Raw genomic sequence first — 19,924 nt, forward strand, 5'->3', positions numbered from 1 at the left:
TTAAATATATTTTTGTCACTTCTTCCAGGAAATAGGCTGCCTTCCTCAAGGACAGGGTAGTAACCAAGGACAAGCTGTCAATTGAGACAGCTTGGTGTGCTTCTAGAAAGCCCTGTTTGCAGTGAATGTCTGCAAATCAGTCCTACATCCCCAGCAGCTTAAATTTATGAGACTTCATTGTCGTTTACAGTCAACCTTTAGTTAACAGCAGCTCTTTCATTTTACCTTTACATCTGACTCATTCAATGAAAAAAATTTTCTGAAAAACAAATCACTGAAGTGTTCTGAAATAGCTTCCATCCATAAGAACCTTTTAATAAATGTGCTTTTTTTAAAAAAAAAAAAAAATACAAAACCTAAGACTGTAATGTCAATGCTGGTTTCCTTAAAAGGGAGAACAACCAGAAATGAATGTGCTATCACCCAGAATGTAAGATAAACAAAATCAGCACCAGCTTACCACCACACAGAGCAATATACCTTCCTGTTATATTCTCCTTGCTGTCTACTGCTTTTCTGCTAAATTATGAATTTCCAATGAAATGTTACACAGCGTATGACTCTTCTGTCTACCAATAGCTGGCTCGCTCTCCCTCACTGCCTCTCTCCTTCCCTCCCTTCTTCATTGTCTTCATGCACCCAGGGAGATCAGAAAGTGTGTTTTTCTTACAAACCTTAGGAAAACTGTAACACCTAGTGAACTTATAATTAAACTTAATATAACCTGGGAAAGGCAGAAGAGAAAGAAAATGAAGATTGTGAATCAGATGAGACAGGCAGTTAGCACATCTCCACTTCCTTTGTGAAAGGCGAGTAAAGTCTGCAGACATCAAGTTCTCTCTGTGTGCTGTGCCTAACTTGGATCTGTATTTCAACTCTCCTTTCTCAAAGAAATGCCATGTCCTAGGGATGCTTGGAGCATTTCCGCAGCATTCCACAGGAAGCTGCAAGGACCCTGCATCCTCTCCAAGTAGAACAGGCTGTCTCCAACACACAATCTCACTGTGTTCCAAAAGTTCTTTTTTCTTTTTTTGTTTTTTTGAGATGGAGTCTCGCTCTGTCACCCAGGCTGGAGTGCAGTGGCGCAATCTCGGCTCACTGTAACCTCCGCCTCCCTGGTTCAAGCGATTCTCCTGCGTCAGCTTCCTGAGTAACTGGGACCACAGGTGTGTGCCACCACGCCTGGCTAATTTTTTGTATTTTTAGTAGAGATGGGGTTTCACTGTGTCAGCCAGGATGGTCTCGATCTCCTGACCTCGTGATCCGCCCTCCTCAGCCTCCCAAAGTGCTGGATTATATGTGAGCCACTGCGTCTGTCCCCAAAAGTTCTTTTTTAAAGTATCATTTAGAGATTGGAAATAATGTTACAAATTATAATTAGATTTCCCAATTAGCCACAAAAGCTCCTCATAATTACTGTATAATGTAACCAATACATACACCAGCTAATGTAACCAAGCATGGATGTGCATGCATGTGCACACACACACACACAAACACACACACACACACACAGCCTTCCACATACACAAAATGAAAACAATAATAGAAAAAAATGCAGAATATATCCCCTACATCACGCTTCAACAAGCTTCTATGGGCTAGCCCGGGATTCTAACCCAACATTTTTACATTGATTCACTAGGAAAAAGAAAATCGAATCCAATTTAGAACTCAGGTCTTTGGATACATTCCTTCCCTATCCCATAGTTCCTTCTCCCTTCACATCTCACCCTGCAACCCCACGCCACCTCATCCCTGACTAGTATGGAATACTCTTCTCAGCTTCTCAGGCCAGAGCTACCTCTTGAAAAGGACATCTCATTCCACAGAGGCCTTCACTCTAACACACACACACACACACACACACACACACACAGACACATACACACACACAAACATAGAATGACTAAGGTGGCATTTTCTGGTGACGGCTATGAGACAAGCATCTAGTTCAGAGGCTACATTAACATTAGTGATGCATGTTCACAAGCGGCCCCTTCGCTTGGAATTCTGATATGAACAAGAACATGGTGAGGGGTCACGCTAAGCCAAGCTTTCATTCATTCCCCCAGATAGAGACCCCAGGCCTATACTCAGTTTTATGATACTGTCCTGTGATCATTGTCTTGCTGTAATTTTGTTTTCTCTATTTCTAGCATGATGTGTTTCATTGAACACAGAAGATATGACATGTGGGCAGAAAATGAGGCCTAAAAAGAAATTTAGGAAAGCAAATATCATTTGACATTTTACCACTAGATAGGCATCTCATTTAGGACAGGTTTCTAGTGAAACTTGGTGAAATTCTCTTGTTTAAAACATCTTTAGAATAGTCTAATTCTTATGACGATGAGGAAAAGAAACAAGAAGAGGGAGGAGAAGACCTAAATAGCCATTGGTACCAACTCATTGCTGTAACCACACACAGCTATAAATTTATTAGATGTGACACGATTTAAGTTTCAAAAAATGAAAAGAGCATTGCCGGGATGATCTCACTGAAAGTAAAAATGTCCTTGAAATTCTTATTCTGTGACAAAAAATGAGGGCAAATCTGTCTGGTATTCTCTCTCCTTGTTCTTCTTCAAGACAAAGTTTCTAAAATAATCTCAGACGTGGTGTAACATTTGCCAGACAGCTGTTCTAGGGAAGGCCAGGAAGATAATCCTTGGGTCTATCATCGTCTTTTGTGTTTTTTCTCCCTTCAGTACATTCTGGGTTCAGGCCAGCACATAGATGCCATGTTCAGAAAGTTTCGAAAGTCTCTCTAGGGAGACTTGATGTCTCTGGAGGTCTTTTATGCCGATTTTACTGGCCTCGTTGAGAAGGCAGTTTCTTGACTTCTTGGCAAAGGGATTGACCTTAAGTCTGTTTCTTGAGGGCAAATGTCTGTCGAGGTGAAGCCGTGGCTGAGGCTCACCACTCAGGGATGCACCTGATCTGAATCCTCTCTCTCCATTGCTGAGATAGCTCCCATGGATGGTGAGTGAAACTCCGAACCAGGAATTATAGATTTGTTCATCTTATAACTAGAAAAAGACCCTAGAGGACATTTAGCTTAGCACTCTCCCTTCCAACCTATTGGTGACCCTCACTGTCCAGCAGAAATGAGTTTTCTAGAAAACAAAATTCTTTCTCTCAATACACATGTTCAAAATCTCATGTATATTTTAATACTTATGACTCCATATTTCATTTGAATGAGTGCGATGATTAAATTTGGGACAGAGAGAAAAAGAATCTTGTGTGTTTACACAAACCTAGTATAAAATCCTGAGGTCAGCCCTTCCCTCAAATCTTCAAAACACAGTTCTCTGATGATGCCATTTCTTAAAACTTCGTCATTTGTCAGAGAACAAAAAAGACTGTTACTAGAAGAGGAGACAGAGGAGCATAAAATATGGACATGGGACTGGAAAACAGACACTGATCTGAGGCAGAGGCAACACGAGAAACGTTCATAGCTGTCTTTCTGGTCCTGACAGATGGACCCAGGAAGCCAGATTTCTGGCCGTGGAGAAATTATTCTTTTGTCACCAGGCTTCTCCAGTTCTACCATGAAATAGTTGTTTAGTTTGTTAGCATTGCCATAACAAAAAGCCACAGACTGGGTGGCTTAAACAACAAAAATTAATTTTCTCTCAGTCCTGGAGGCTGGAAGTCCAAGATCCAGGTGTCAGCAGGTTTGATTTCCTCTGACGTCTCCTGACTTGCGATGGCCAGCTGCCTTCTTCTGTGTCCTCACATGATCGTTCTCCCCTATGACATTCGTGGTATCTCCTTTTGCGCCCATTTTCTTCTTATAAGGAAGGACACACCTGTAGTCCCAGCTACTGGGGAGGCTGAGGCAGGAGAGTCGCTTGAACCTGGGAGGCAGAGGTGGCAGTGAGCCAAGATCGTGCCACTGCACTCCAGCCTGGCAACAGAGCCAGACTCTGTCTCAGAAAAAAAAAAAAAAAAAAAGATAAGGAAGGACACCAGTCAGATTGGATGAGGGCCCATTTAAATGGCCTCATTTTTCACTTTTTCACTGCTTTCAAGGCCTTATCTCCGAATATAATCATATTTGGGGCACTGTGGGTTAAGGCTTCCTTACATGAATTTTCGGTAGACACAGTTCAGCCCATAACAGAAAGAATTCTTTTCAAAATAAGGTGCTAAAATCCAAACAATTCATAGGATTTCAGAGTTTTTTAAAACAAGTCGAATGAGAAGTATGATTGAGTCCATGATATCATCACAGGCCCTGAGCTCACAGCAAGTGAACGATGGTCCCGTTGAAGTAAGAAAGCCTAAGTCTGTCTCTTCTGACCAAACCTCTTCACCTGGGTTCTTAGACTCTTCCAATGTGAGCTTGGAACCAAGACTGGCACTCACCAATAGAAATATAATATGAGGCACTTGAGTAGTTTTTAATTTTCTAATAACCATGTTAAAAACAAGTTTGAAAAACAAGTAGACTTAAGTTTAAAATATATTTTAACTCAATATATTCAAAATATCATCATTTCAATATGTAATCAGCATTTAAGAACTGTGAATGAGCTATTCTACATTCCCATTGCCACACCATGTCTTCAGGCACTGGTGACTATTTCATGCTTATGGCACATCTCAATACATCCCAATATATCATGCTTACAGCCACATTCCTGGTGCTCAGCAGCCACGTGTGGCTGTGCAGATGTAGGGAGTGGCCAGGTCTACAGTGGCCCAGGAAATTTACCTGTGTTCTGCTCCAGTCTGAAGTCTGAGGGCTTACTGAATGAGTAGGATGGGCCTGCAAGGAAAGAGATACCATGAGGTCCTCAAGAGTAGTCAGTGCCTTTGGGGATCATTATGGAACTCGTAGAGTGGCCTAGAGACTTGTGAATGGGGCCCTGTCACACTGGTGCCTTTCAAAACTCAAGACCTTATGGGCTAACCAAGGACGTGGCTCAGGAGCAGAGCAACCCAAGAAGGACATTGACCATCCTCATGCCTCTCAGCTCTGACTTGGCAAATAGCCCAAGAAAGATTTCTTACCTCAGCCCTCCATTCTTCCACTGACTGGTCCAATTATTTAAGCCCACGCCCAGCAGGAATCAAATAGGTTTACTGAGAAATGTTATATTAGGTTACCTCCCCTCACAGCTCTTTCCTTTCAGGCCAGCTTTGCAGGAGTCCATCACTGAGGGAGTGGGAAGAAGGATGTTTTCCTGCAGACCAGCAGGTGTCTTATGATGGTGTCATATAAGAAAATATGCATTGATACAGAAGTGAATATTTTCTTACATGATTGGGGGAGCATTCATAGTTGGTGAAAAACTTTGGAAGTCAATGGCCTTGGAGGATTATTGACTTGGGAAAATTGTATGGGAAGTTGGAGGGGTCCCCACTCCCCAAAGGGTTTTAAGGCAAGTCTAGTGGCAAAGCAAGGGGCCTAAAAGACAGACCAAGGCAGCTTTCTCACTGCAATGACACAGGCTCTCTCTTGTTGCCTGTCCTGAGAGAAGTCACCTAAACGTGTCATTAACTAGGAAGAATTGTGAGATTATCCACAGAGCTAAGGCTTTTGCCCTAACAGCACGTTCCTAGTACTGACATCTCCCACTTACATGTGATTTCCATGATGTCTAATAAAACGTTTGATCCCCAGAACATCCCTGTTAGGTAGACTGGAAAACCGAGGCTCACTGAGGCAGCCAAGTGAGTGTGTTGTAGAGGATTGCAAAACCAGTCTTACCTCAGGTCTATATAAATAGTATACAGGGTCATTGACATGTTAACATATCTCCATGTGTAGTAAATAAACACTTAATTAAAATTGGTTGAATGAATACAAAATAAGAAACTGATTTCCTTGAAATTTCTCAGAAGACAACATTTCCAGGTTTAAGTGTGCTCAGAAAAATGGATCAAAGTGTCTTTGCCTGATTAATATTGTTTAGGAACAGCAGAAGATATTTTCTTTAGTCTAGATTTTTAAAAAGAAAATCATTATACAGAGGTGGCTTGAGAACACCCATCTCCATTTCTCCAGGCTTCTCGCAACACTGCATAGATACCCCAGCCATGGTGTTTACCATTAGGCAAAGCAGCCTCCATGGAGAAAACATATTGTCCACGTTTGACTTTAACCATCCACAGAGGCAGGGCCAGCCCAGCAGAAACGGTGCTGGGCATGTCAGCCTCTACCAAGGCCTGTGCTTTCCTCACTTACCTGGAGGTAGGAATTTCCAGTGAAGAAGATGCAAGAAACAGGGCCAAAGGAATTGAGTAGAGGTAACTGAGTAGGAAGAACAAACTGCCGAAGAGAGAAAATTGTCTCCCTATAGACTATTTTTATCCTTCAGGTTCTAATCCACTATTCCTGTCTCGGGGGAGGAGGGAATCAAAGGATCTCTGACACTGGGTGTTCAAACTGAAAGAAATCTAGAGATACTAATAACAAGAATAACCAACACGTGCAAGTCCCAGGCATAGTCTAAACACTTCACCTATATTAACTCATTCAGTCTCTGGCAGGTACCCCTGCGGCCCGTCCTCCTCTTCCATAACCCCATCTTGTACAAGCCCAAGTTCTGCTGTTCACATCATCTTTGGGAGAGCCAAGTGGATGCTCATCCACCCCCATCCTGGAGTTGTGCAACCCTGTGGCCTTTTGCCCATTTTACAGTGGGAGAAACATCACGTATCCAACACCCTCACATTACTGATGGAGAAAGTGATACTCAAGAACTTACCACACAGCAAGTTATTGACAGAGCTGATTCTAGGACCTTTGACCCCCCAGTTTTGAGTCTGGTGCTTGTGCAGTCTGCCATGTGCTGCATTTTGGAAGGTATGAGTGAGTGATTCCAGCATCCCTACGTTGAGAAAGCTCACAGCAGACAAGGGAAGATACTGGTAACACAGGTACAGAAGCACCAGGATGCCTTCCACTTCAGGTTCTGGTTCATGGTTCCAACACTCTCTTGGTCACACTTGGTGTCCTCTTCCTCAAGTCCCTCCTCCAGTGGGTCACTACCCCTTTCATCTTAGCAAGTGTTTATGCTTCAGTTTCCTCATCCAGAGGGTGGAGATAATAGAACTTATTCCTGGGGTACATTTGGGAATTAAATAAGTTAGTATTTCTAAGGCAACTAAAATAGTGTTTGGTACAGAGTGAGCATAATATTCAGTGTTTTGTTAAAATGCTGGATTATTAAACAGCCTCCTAGCTTTGTTCACCTCCTCCAATATTAAACATTCTTGCTGAGACACAAGGCTGCTACCACCTGCCAAGCTCACATTGCCTGTAGTAGTAGTTCTCAAATGTTAGTTCGCACAAGAATTTCCTGGGGTGCTTGAAAAAATGCAAATGTATGAGCCACTCCCTGAATTCCGGTTTAGGAGGTCTGGGGTGGAGCTCAGAAATCTACGTTATCAACATGTATCCACAAGGGATTCGCATGTAGGTGGTCTGACACCACAGTTTGAGAAAGAGGCCTCCTAGGTAAAGCCCACCTTTAGCATGGCATTCACTGACGCTGATCATCTGGCCCTTGTCCCACCATCCCACCCTCACTGCTCAAAATCCCATGCCCTAATCCCACAGGCCAGACCTGCATCAAGAAAAATAAAAAGCCAAGTTGCATTTCTCCATATGACTGCTGTGGTACATGAGAGTAGAAAAAAGAGCTGAGTTGACACCCAGCGAAGTCTCCATGGTCATGCCTCAGGGTTGCCATGGGAACCACATCTCTGTGACTTACCCCAGAGTGAGAGGAAAAGCTGAGAGGGACACGCACACCTTGTTTCTGAGTTTCTGTTCTTTTTCTGAATCACAGAGACCAGACCCCTTCCTTTCTTCTCTTAAAGTAACTCAAGGGATGGTCAGCTCTAAATTTGAGCAAAGGAAGGTGAGAAGGGGCAGAACAAAAACAAAAATAGGCCTGAGGCCAAGGGGACAGCCGACCAACTAAGACAAATCGGGCACTTAAGGTCTAGGACAATCCTGCTCCAACGCATTAACTCGTGCAAAGAGAAACATCGTTCCTTCTCTCATGACAAAGCAACTTAAACTGACTCCATGTTGGACTCCCTAAAAACTGTCTTGATGACTTGGGATCTAGTCTAAGAATTGTTTGTTTGTTTGTTTGTTTGTTTTTGAGACAGAGTCTTCCCTGGTCACCCAGGCTGGAGTGCAATGGCACAATCTTGGCTCACTGCAACCTCCGTCTCCCGGGTTCAAGCAATTCTCCTGCCTCAGCCTCCCAAGTAGCTGGATTCCAGGTGTGTGCCACCACACCCAGCTAATTTTTGTATTTTTAGTAGAGACAGGGTTTCACCATGTTGATCAGGCTCATCTTGACCTCCTGACCTCAAATGCTCCACCTGCCTCAGCCTCCCAAAGGGCTGGGATTGCAGGCATGAGCCACCATGCCTGGCCTCTAAGAATCTTACAATATCCTTTTTTTCCAATTTTAAAATCCAAGCACATTTAAAATTTTTTGAGTCAGACCAAAAGAAGTCCCTGTTAACTTTCAGTGAAGAAACCTTCCTTCTTGATGGATTTCAGATCAGACCCATTTTTTTTGTATCTAAACCTGACTTCCTCAACCACTAGAAGAGCAAACTCCATTCTCTGCCTGTATGTTGAATAGCATCATTCAACCAGCATGTCCACCCAAAATCTTACAATGTGAACTTATTTGGAAATAGGGTATTTGTAAATGTAATTAAAATATACTTTAAGATGAAGTCATACTGGATTGAAGTGGGCCCTAAATCTAATGTCCTTAGAAAAGAAGAAAAACACACAGAGAAGGAAGTGCTGTGTGAAGTCACAGACACACAAGGAAGAAGCTGTGTTTACAAGGGAGGCAGAAACCGGAAAGGTACAGGGGCAAGCCAAGGATTGCTGGTTTCCAGGGGCAGCTAGGAAGAGGGAGGGAAGGATTCTGCCCTCGAGCCTTCTGAGGGAGTATGGGCTGTGGACATCTGGGTTTCTGGCTTCTGGAACCGTAAGAGTGCATGTCTGCTGTGTTTTTTTGTTTGTTTGTTTGTTGTTGTTGTTGTTGTTGTTTTTTGAGACGGAGTTTCACTGTGTCACCAGGCTGGAGTGCAGTGGCGTGATCTCAGCTCACTGCAACCTCCGACTCCTTGGTTCAAGCGATTCTCCTGCCTCAGCCTCCCAAGTAGCTGCGACCACAGGTGTGTACCACCACACCCAGCTAATTTTTGTATTTTTAGTAGAGACAGGGTTTCACCGTGTTGGCCAGATGACCTCGATCTCTTGACCTCTTGATCCGCCTGCCTCAGCCTCCCAAAGTGCTGGGATTACAGACATGAGCCACCATCCCCAGCTGCATGTCTGCTATTTTAAGCCACCTTGTTTGTGGTCATTTGTCACAGCAGGCCCAAGAACAAAGCAGCCCAATGGGCCCCTTCCCTGATGACAAAACGTGCATATTCTGCAAGCTCTCAGGTCGATCACTGGACAATCATCAGGTCAGTTAAGCATGAAAATATCACTAGGATAGCTCAGATAATAGAATACTGTGAAAAGCAGCTTTACTTTTGAATCACAGAATTTCTTTAAGCAAAACCATCTTGGGCTGGAGTTAGAGCACCCTGCTGGAACTAAGTCCTTCTTTTCGTAACACCATTCCAGTCTCTTTTAGGGGACTTCTCTCTCCTTATTGTGTGCAGTCCCAGTTCCTCAATATCCCCTATCCAAGGAGCTGCCATGTGACCTAAGCTTTGCTGCCTCGACTTCTTCTGGGATTTTGTCTTCGACTGAGTGAGACCAGAAGGAAGAGCTGCAGGGGACTGTCCACCAAGACCTGCTGCCTGGATGCTGGGTGTTAACCAAGGTGAACATGGTTAACACCATGTAGGAGAACAATGGTTCTCCTACTCCATCCTCTGAAAGGCTTCCCCTTCTGCTTGAGTTAGCCAGACACAGTTTTTATTGCCTGCAACCAAACACTGTAATGAAGACACCTGCCTGCCTGCACCCAACCCACCCTAAACCCCCTTATCCTCAAAGGCAGAGGGAGGATAGAAGAGACTTCCTGAGAGTGATGAAATGTCACAATTGCCCCCCACCCACATCCTACACACACACACACACACGCACGCACGCACACACACACACAGTGACATCTGTTGCAAAAGTGCTGCGAAAAATACATTGTGTTTTTTTCCATGTGCTTTGTATTTAGGTCTTTAATATAAATTTATTTCAGAAATCAATACAGTACTAGACAAGTTTTCTCATCTCTTTCTTTCTACCAGAAAAAATGCATGACGTAACTTGGTGGGTTTGCTTTCCCTCCATATGGGTCTTTTGCTGTAGGTTTAGGGTTAAAGCCCCTACTCAATCAGAGTGGCTATATTCGTTACCAGTTGAAGTACATTTTCCCTTCTCTTTTTCTGTTGTTTTTGATCTTTGGTTTTCACTTACAACATTTGTTATAAGATTCCTAACATCTCTTGTGGAAATAGATTAGATGTAAATTATAAATAAATAGGCATTCACAGAGAGATCAAGTGATCTCCATAAGCCTTATCAAGTGAGATCCATAAGTGATAGAAATTTAGCTTCCGGAAGCATTTCATTTATTCCATGAACAAAGTTGAATTGGGATTGGGAAGAACACGGATCACCAAATGGAATACACCCCGACCCGTCTTCCTGAGTGTTGCTGGCATTTTCATGTTATCCCCAAACTCTGACACCATTACCTTCAAGGACCTGCCTTAGACCCCTGAAACAGGTCCTGCAAGTGTCCAGCAGCATTCACAAAATAAACCAGAAAAATTCCTAAGCTGACAGTCAGAGATCCAGGGGGCGAAAGGCCATGCCACACCCTGCCTCTCACCAGAAACACGTGAAAAGCACAGCTCACATTGGTGTTTTTTTGTTTTGTCCTCATATTGTTGAACTAAATCGATGTGCTCACCTGAAGTAGCTGGCCCATCAGGAAGGTACTTCATTGGGTGACTCCATTTGGCCAGAGAAAAGTGATCTTTGTTTTCCAACCCTTTCTCCTGTCCCAAGGGCCTGAAAATAACACCAACACCAGCTTCTCTCAAATCTGAGGAGCTATTGTACAAACTTGAATAAGTCAGTTACTCTTTCTTTGCCTTAGGGACTAGGAAAAACAAAACACAACAAAACATAGGCAAGACTGTGAGCATAAAGCAGACCAGGGACCTGAAAAGATGAATATTTTCCATGGTCAGATGAAAGACGGTACATAAATGCAGAATGGCTCACCGTACATTATTACATTTCTATTACACTTGAATTAGTTATAGAGTGACATTTTGACTGTTTCCTCTGTGTAATTCTCATAACTCCACCTGTCTGACATTTCCTTCCTCTCTCAGGTCCATATAGAACAGGTCCCACTTTGTAGGAGAGAGGCCACCCTGCAGAATTTCAAAACACACACCAGGGGAGGCCGTTGCTGAGGCACATGCGGGAAGTTTCAAACACTCACAGATATCAAGAGGTTAATCGCCCCCAGGGCTTGATCATTGAAGAACTAGCCATCGAAGAACAGAGAAAGTTCTTCATAAAAAAAGAAAAAGAATTCCAAATCTTTTCACCTCCTTATAGCCCTCAGGGACAAAAACTCATTGAATAACCAAGTAGACAGGTCCCTTCTGATTTGAGTGGCCACTTGGAGAAAAAGCACAACAATTAAAAGCTTGGCACTCATTGTCCAGAAGAAACGCAGAGAACAGAAAGTGTACTGGTAAGGGGGAGAAGGATGCCAAGAACGGAGATTTATAAAAAAGAAAAGGGAGAGAAAGAAAAGAAAAGGCAATGACCTCAAACAAACATAACCTTTACTGCACAGAAGCTAGTGACAGGCAGGATGTGGAGGAGGTACCCAGGCCCCATCCCCACCCTTCTTTTGGGTCATCGCCAGGATTTCAGATGGCATGTGTTTGACACTGGGCAGGCTGTAGCACCTACCTCACTGTAAGAGAACTAGCTGAAGCACAGTTTTCACCGAATGCAGATGCTTCTGTCTTGGATAGATCCAAGGGCCATTAGTACCTGCCCAAAGTCCCTGAGGATCTTATTATTACGTGGTGAAAGGAGGAGGGACCTCGCCCCCTAACCTGGAGCTGTGGCATCGTAGTGTCATAAAAGAGTGGTGTTAGTGCCCAGCCCTGAAGCTCAGTCCTCTGCAGCTCTGCCCATGGGAGCCAGTGGTTTTTGTTTTCCCCTAACGAACCCCAAGTAGCAGAGAAAAATGAAATCAGACCCCCCAGATACATGCCAGAAAGAGTCCTGCATATTCTATACACTCACCCCAGCCTCCCTCTCACCTACCCCCAAACTCAAATATTACCTAAAGCCTAACGTTGAGCTTAAAAATGCATGCAGAGGCCGGGCACAGCGGCTCACGCCTGTAATCCAGGCACTTTGGGAGGCCAAGGTGGGTGGATCACCTGAGGTCAGGAGTTTGAGACCAGCCTGACCAACATGGTGAAACCCCATTTCTACTAAAAATACAAAAAATTAGCCGGATGTGGTGGTACACGCCTGTAGTCCCAGCTACTCAAGAGGCTGAGACATGAGAATCACTTGAACCAGGGAGGCGGAGGTTGCAGTGAGCCGAGATTTTGCCACTGCACTCCAGCCTGGGTGACAAAGTGAGACACGAGACACTGTCAAAAAAAAAAAAAAGCATGCAGAATTTACATCCTACAACTTCATAATGAATCTTTGTATCTTTGTTTTACTATCCAAATATTTCAAATTACTTACCACTAAGTAAACATATCCCATGAAGATATGCCAAGTTTATCCTGTGGTTTGATGTACTTCCTTGGGCCATCACTCCAAAAGGGGACCATGTACCCCAGTTTGAAGAGGCTGGTCTTAAACAATCACTTCTCTTGAAGAAGCAAAGATCTGGCAATCAGTCTGTAGACACATATGAGCAGCTGCCCTATTTGTGTGTGTGTGTATGTGTGTATGTGTATGTGTGTGTATGCATGTGTGTGTATGTGCGTGTGTGCACGTGTGTGTTGTTGTTAACAATAGTTTTTGACAGATGAGCAACATTCCTATAACTCAGTGCAAAAGTTGAAGCTTCTTCAATGCTCATGTTTAATTCCCCCAATTTTAAAATGGCCTCCAAAATTCTGCATCATCTGGCCCCTCCCCAACTCTGCAGCCTCATCTCGCATCGCTATCGTCCCCTTGATAGTTGTGTTCTAGCTCTGCTTCGACCCCCATCCTAAAAGTAGTGCCTGCTTTGCTGCAAATTCTTCTACTTCAGTAAGAAGTAAACGGTTCCACTCTTGGTCCATGTGAATCTGAGACCCTTCTCTAATAACCTGCTTAGGATCCCTGTCTAGGACTTGTTCTCTCAGGGGGCCTTCCTTGCCACCAGTCCTTCCTCCTGCCACTCTCACTCTACAAGATACTAAGGTTGCCCTCCCCAAGACCCATCCCCTCTTTCCCCTCCTTCAGAGCAGCTATGCCAGTCTCATACAATTGATCCCATCCTAGCTCCAGGATTTAAATTAATCATTTAGATTAATGCGTAATCCATTTCCTCTTTCTACAGTTCAAAGGTAGGCACATGACTTCAGATCATGCAGTCAGACAAAAGCCCAGGACTTTTGTTTGATGGTTAGAGGAGGAACAATCAGCTCTCTTTCTTTCTCAGCACATGGAACAGCAAAGCAAGTATCCTGGAGACTCTTAGCAGACAACGTGTAACCAAAGTAGGAGCCTGTCTTAGGGTAAAGCTGACACACAGAAGGCAGAGCAGAGACAGCAAAGGAGACTGGGTCATTGGTTACATCCCCAAGCTACTGAATTAAAACAATGTTAAGACTTACTCTCTAAAACATTTATTTCCAAGAGTCAGCACCCATCATCCTTATTTAAGGCAGTTTTATTTGGGATACAGTAATAGATACATTTCCTGCCCATATAGAGTTTAAAGTTCAGTTAGGGAGAGAGAAAAGTACATACTACCAGGAACTGGAGGAAATATTGGATACTAAACGGCATAGAGCTGGACCACTTAATCCAAACTCGGAATCTAAATGTGGAAGAACTGACCAAGATGTGATGGGTGGAAAGCAGGCAATATGATGGGAAGAAGAAAAATAAGAGAAAGGGTATGGAGTTCAACACAGAGAGAACAATATGTGCAAAGCCCGGAAGTAAGAGAGAACATGGTGCATTCATGTGACTAAAAATCATCTCATGAGTTGGTCCTGTCTTAAAAAGCAGCCTCTAAGAGCTTGCTTATCCTGGATCCTGCCAGTCTCCATTAAATTAATTGCAGCCTGATGGCCAGACCCTGGTGCCATCTTCAGCCAAAGGTGTTCTTGAATGAGCAGTACTAGTAGAGACAGCAGGTACTGACCTACTGGGAGCCACACACAGGTATCTACACCCCTCCCCATACTCCTAGTACTAGCCTAAGACTTCCGGCAATCCACCTGCTCCCAATCCTCCTTACCAGCCAGGATTTGCATATGAAGTTATCAGGTCAGAGGATTCCAGTGGTACCCAGTGATAGTCTATCTATCTTCATCATTCGTGGATTCCATATGTGCAAATGCACCTATTTGTAACCCCAAAGTCCGTACTCATGGAGATGCAGGACAGGCAAGCCCCAAAATTGAGGCTTAGCCCAGGAGGGTTCTTGGCTTCATCCAGGAAGAATTCAAGGGTGAACCCGCAGTGTTAAGCAGCGACTCTGAAGTAGCAGAGTGTACAGCAGCAGCAGAGGTACTGCTTTTTGTGGAACAAGAATACTCTATATGCTGTGTGCCCAGAGTATCAGCTCAGAGGCAGTTCTGCACTTATATTTATACCCACCTTTAACTACATGCAAATTAAGGGGCAGTTTATGTAGACAATTCTAGAATGAGAGTGGCCAATCCTGGGTTGCCATGCTAAGCGGCAGTAACTTTTGGGTGTCGCCATGGCAATGGTAAACTGACAGGGAGCACTGGCCGGTGTATCTCATGAGGAGATGCTTCTGCCCGTAACCTGTTTTAGCTAGTCCTCAATTTGCTCCAGTGTCCAAGCCCCACCTCCGGAGTCAAGTTCCGTCTCCTACCTCAATGGTTCTTTCAAGGTAATTCCTGGACATGCACAAACAGGTGAAATATTTGAGGCCCACGATGCATGCATTCCCAGCTGAGGTCAAGCAAGGTGATGCCCTGCCTTCTGGTTTTGTCTATCATGCTGTAAACAAATGTCCTTTTTGCAGTCCATTTAATGCCATGTTTTTTGCATTTTTATGCTTTTCTTGGTGATTCAACTGTTTAAAATTGTCCCCAAGCAGATTGCTGATGTGTTATCTAGCGTTTTAAGTGCAAGAAGGCTGTGATGTGCCTTAGGGAGCAAATCATTTGTGTGTTAGATAAGTTTCTATTCAGGCAGAGTTATAATGCTGTTGGCTATGAGTTCATTGTGAACCAACAGTGTATTTAAATATGGTGTATTTAAGCAGAAACACCCACAAAACAAGTTTGTATATTGATCATTCACAAAAATGTTGTGACTAGTGGCTCACAGAAACTGAAGCCTGTATTTCCCCTAGAAGCAATGGCTCTAGGGGAGCCTAGAGTTTTGCTAATTCAATGCTCATAGCCACTTTATAAATAGAATGTAATTACTGCAAATAATTAGAATAGAGTCGGGTGCAGTGGCTCATGCCTGTAATCCCAGCACTTTGGAAGGCTGAGGTGGGTGGATCACTTGAGGTCAGGAGTTCGAGACTAGCCTGGCCAAAATGGTGAAACCCCATCTCTACTAAAAATACAAAAATTAGTTAGGCTTGGTGGCAGGTGCCTATAATCCCAGCTACTTGGGAGGCTGAGGCAAGAGAATCACTTAAACCTGGGAGGCGGATGTCGCAGTGAGCCAAGATCACGCCACTGCACTCCAACCTGGGCAACAGTGTGAGACTCCATCTCAAAAAAAAAAAAAAAAATAGAAGAGACTCTATAGACTTATACAGGACAGGACTAGGGGCAGTCTCTCTAGCTCAAACAAATATGTGATGCTATATGAGTTAGTATAAGTGCACTGCTGTAGCAAACAGACCCCAAAATTCATAACAATCCAATGGATGTTTACTTCTTAGTCTTGTATCATTTTTGAGCTGGTGAATGAGCCAGCCCAGGCGCTGTCCTCCACTCAGCTCCACAGGAATCAAGGCTGGATGAACACTGTCATTATAACGCATGGCTTTCAAGGGTACCCTGTGCATTATCCTTATTTGCCTAAGACAGTAAAGAACACATAGGAGTGAACCTGAGATGTTTTGATGAACCGGGCCTGGAGGTGGTGCCTATCACCCCTACTCATGTTCCATTGGCTATCACTCAGTCACATGACCATGCCTAGCTGCAAGGGAGTATGGGAAATATACTTTGTATGGATGACAAGGAAGATGAGAACAAGATGGCCTTGGCTGCTAGTAGTCTCTGCCATAGTTTGTTTTAAGGACTCATATTGAGTCAGGTTCAGACTGAGACCTACAATTGCCCCAGGAAGATCCATAATTTGCTCCCTTCCCTTCAATTCTTCTTGAAATCTTTGTTCAGCATTTATTTTGAGGTGAAACCAAGATCTGGATTGGGGGGGGATTGGAAGGAAGAGAGTTGCCCCTTGACCTGTGGAAATACTGTTCAAAGCCTTACTCTGATTCTTGAGCCACCTTCAGAGGTGATGAAGATGTCTAGCCCCTCCCTACGGCTACCTCAAAGTGTAGCATTTTCCTAAGCCCTATGTAAATCAGCACCTATGCGTGCAACACAGCTCAAAGCCAGAGGGAGAATCCATAGGCCCCTATCAAGAGTTACCTCTGGGACCAGGTATCTCCCATGGGAAGTACTCAGGTCTGTAAGCCCAAGGCCTCACTGTGAGGACACCTGGCTCTGGGCAGGGCCTTCTGGGACCTCAAGGCTTTGCCTGGCCAGATCTGACTTTAGCTGTCTGGGCCCCTTCCCACACCATGAGGCCAGCTCGGAGGGGCCTGTGTGAGAGGGAACCTTGGTAAAAATGGCCTGAGCAAGAGCAGGGAACGGGGGACCTCATCTCCAGCCCACATCCTGAGAAGGAGGAAGCCTCTGTGCTTTGGAAGCATTTATAAGACTTTGTGTAACGAAGGGCCACCCTTGAGGTTTCCTTGCCTTATTGCTCCCACGTACCGTACTGAAATAAAACAGACAAAGACAGGTGATGGCCCATGAAATGGAGCTGCAGAATCTGTCCTCCCCTCTTGTATCTCTCCTGGCTGCTAACAGAAAGACTCCTGTTCTATAAGCCAGCAGCTTCATGAGGTCTGAAAATAATCCCTGAAAGAAAAAAAAGTAATAATAATAACAATATTATGTTGAATGCCAGGCACTATGATTAATATGTGATATATGTTGTTGTATTGAATTCTCACCATGACCTGTGAGTTAGGTACTTTAATCTCCACCCAGTTAATGAGGAAACCAAGGCTCAGAGGAGTTAAATAACCTTGTCCATGTTCACACTGCCAGAAAGAGGTTGAGTCAGTACCTCCTGTCTGACTGCAAAGCCTGTATTCTTAACCTCTGAGCTCTGTGACCCTGACAACATTGGTCCCTTGCTGGGTGGGGCAGAGGAAGCCCTAGCTGCCTATACCTTCTTGTACCTGCAGCCCTTCCCCTCCACAGCTGGGACCTGTTTCAGGCTGACAACCTGCCAGAGTGACCCATCACCTCTACGTATTCACCACACTCTTTCTGAACCTTTTCTGTCCAGTCAGCTTCCAAGCCTCTCTTGGGCATGAGTCTCATCCCAGTGCACCTGATAAGTCCCAGGTGCTCTGCCTGAGCCTGCCCACCAGCTGCCTGAGCTCCATCATTGAAAAGAGGTGTCTCCAGGATGTCAAAGGGAGCCTCGGGTGGCAGAGCTCTCTCCTCCTTGTGCACTTCACTTCAGGTGACTCTTGGAGAGACTTGGAATTGTACCACATCTCAGGACTGGTGCCTTCTGCTCACCTCCCCACTGGAGCTCAAAAGGTAATATGCTCCATCAACCACAGAGGATCATTACTAGCCCAGTATCAAGCCAAGGGTCTGGCCAATGCTTTCACCTGGCAGGCTGCCATCAGAGGCTGCTTGGGCAACACAGACATGCAGCCTTGATCTTCACCTATGCAAACAGCCTACGTGGCACAGCTGAGCCCCAGACAGGAGGGATGGACTTGGAGTTTCTCTTTTTTGTCTTTTTTTTGTTTTTTTTGAGACAGAGTCTCATTTTGTCACCCAAGCTGGAATGCAGTGGCACAATCTTGGCTCACTGCAACTTCCACCTCCCTGGTTCAAACGATTCTCCTGCCTCAGCCTCCTGAGTAGCCGGGAATACAGGCACCCGCCACCATGCCCAGCTAATTTTGTATTTTTAGTAGAGACAGGGTTTTGCCATGTTTGCCAGGCTAGTCTCAAACTCCTGACCTCAAGTGATCCACCTGCCTCGGCCTCTCAAAGTGCTCGGATTACAGGTGTGAGCCGCCGCACCTGGCCAGAGTTTCTCTTGACCCCACCCACACCTCCCTGCTGCTTGACCCAAGACAACAGCCTCCCTACTCCGAATCTACATTTTCCCTCTTTTATTAAGGGAAAGAATAGTCCCTAGGGGTGCGCCACTCCAAAATTCTCTGGGGGAAATAAAGAAAGTCATAACATGTTAGACTATGGGTTCTTCAGTGAGTTTCTATGGGCAGCCTTACTTGATGCAATTGGCAATTGTTTTTGGTTCATTCTCTCCTGTTGCAATCACCAGGTCTGGCCTCATAACAATCCTTTTCCTACTTTTTTTTTTTTTTTTTTCCTGAAAACCAATCCTATGAATTGGTGTGGGAAGGAACCAGTGAAAATCTCCTGTGCAGGCTCATCATTTAGGATGTTTCTTCTTTAGAGTCCTCCTATTTGGGGGCTTTCTTGGGTAGGGGGAGTGGGGTATGCACTGGCCAAGCCTCTGTTGGGGTGTTGCCAAGCCGCCTCAAACTCTCCCCAGCCAGTTCTTTCCCAGCTGTGGGGCTTTTAGCAGAGAAGGGCCAGAGGGTGCCATTAGCTGGCTTCCCAGGAGCCATGCGTCCTGCCTGGCTTCCCAGCTGGGTTGGATTGAGGGACATCGTGGTTAACAGATTTGCCAAAAATCACAGAGCTGGGGCTGGCTCTCCAGAGGTCAGGGATATTAAGAGCAAAGCCAAAGGGCACAGAGTCCTGTTGCAAGACTGGAAGCAGCCAGGGACCCAAAGAAAGTGCCCGGGGCTGAGCATCGGCGAGTTCATCCTAGGCCTGTCTCCACTCCCTGGAGGACGGTGAACCCATCACCACACATCCCGGGGCCTTGGTCTCCTTGTCTGTAAAGCCAGCAGGTTGGGTCATCTGAGTGGAATAGATACTAAATTAATCTAAGGTCCCTTCCAACGTTGGGATTCTCTGACTACTTTACAATTTGAGGGTCTGAAAACACCCCCCTTCCTCTTTCCATTTGCACGGTGTGCTGGGGCCACATCAAACCCAACCTCAGGTTCAGCGCCAGGTCCCGCCTCGTTCGTGCCTGTTCTTCCTCACATGACCCTTTGCCCCCGCCTAGCCTGTGCCAGGGCAAATGGAATTCAGACTGTTCTGATTCATTGACCTCAAAGGCAACCAAAAAAAATGGCCTTGCAAAGGGGATCTGATGCCTCCAAAGCCGTGACGAGCCTTCCAGGTGGGTGGCTTTTGAAACTTCTCTCCCTCCTTGGGACCACAAAGCTTTATTTGACCAACATTCAAGTTCAAAAACTTTATTTGCCTGGAGCAAACCCAGGAGACTTACCCTTGGAAAACTACCTTCTCCCAGGCTTCACCAGACACCTCACAGGATGGGAGTGTGGGGTGAAAACACATCACACCCACGGCCCTGTGA

General features: G+C 44.9%; 1 long non-coding RNA gene across 1 annotated transcript in view; it reads right to left on the minus strand.

Annotated features, from left to right (window-relative positions):
• Positions 1-4,696: 4,696 nt before the first annotated feature.
• Positions 4,697-19,924, minus strand: part of LOC134733192 (uncharacterized) — a 40,739-nt gene continuing 25,511 nt past the window's right edge. Inside the window, exons 2-3 of the long non-coding RNA XR_010116718.1 lie at positions 6,856-7,082; positions 4,697-4,783 (exon numbers count right to left, since the gene is read on the minus strand). This is a non-coding gene — a long non-coding RNA (uncharacterized lncRNA). The remainder of the gene's footprint in view (positions 4,784-6,855; positions 7,083-19,924) is intronic.

This window comes from Symphalangus syndactylus, chromosome 17, assembly GCF_028878055.3.
Source record: "Symphalangus syndactylus isolate Jambi chromosome 17, NHGRI_mSymSyn1-v2.1_pri, whole genome shotgun sequence".
In the NCBI taxonomy this organism is placed as follows: Eukaryota; Metazoa; Chordata; class Mammalia; order Primates; family Hylobatidae; genus Symphalangus; species Symphalangus syndactylus.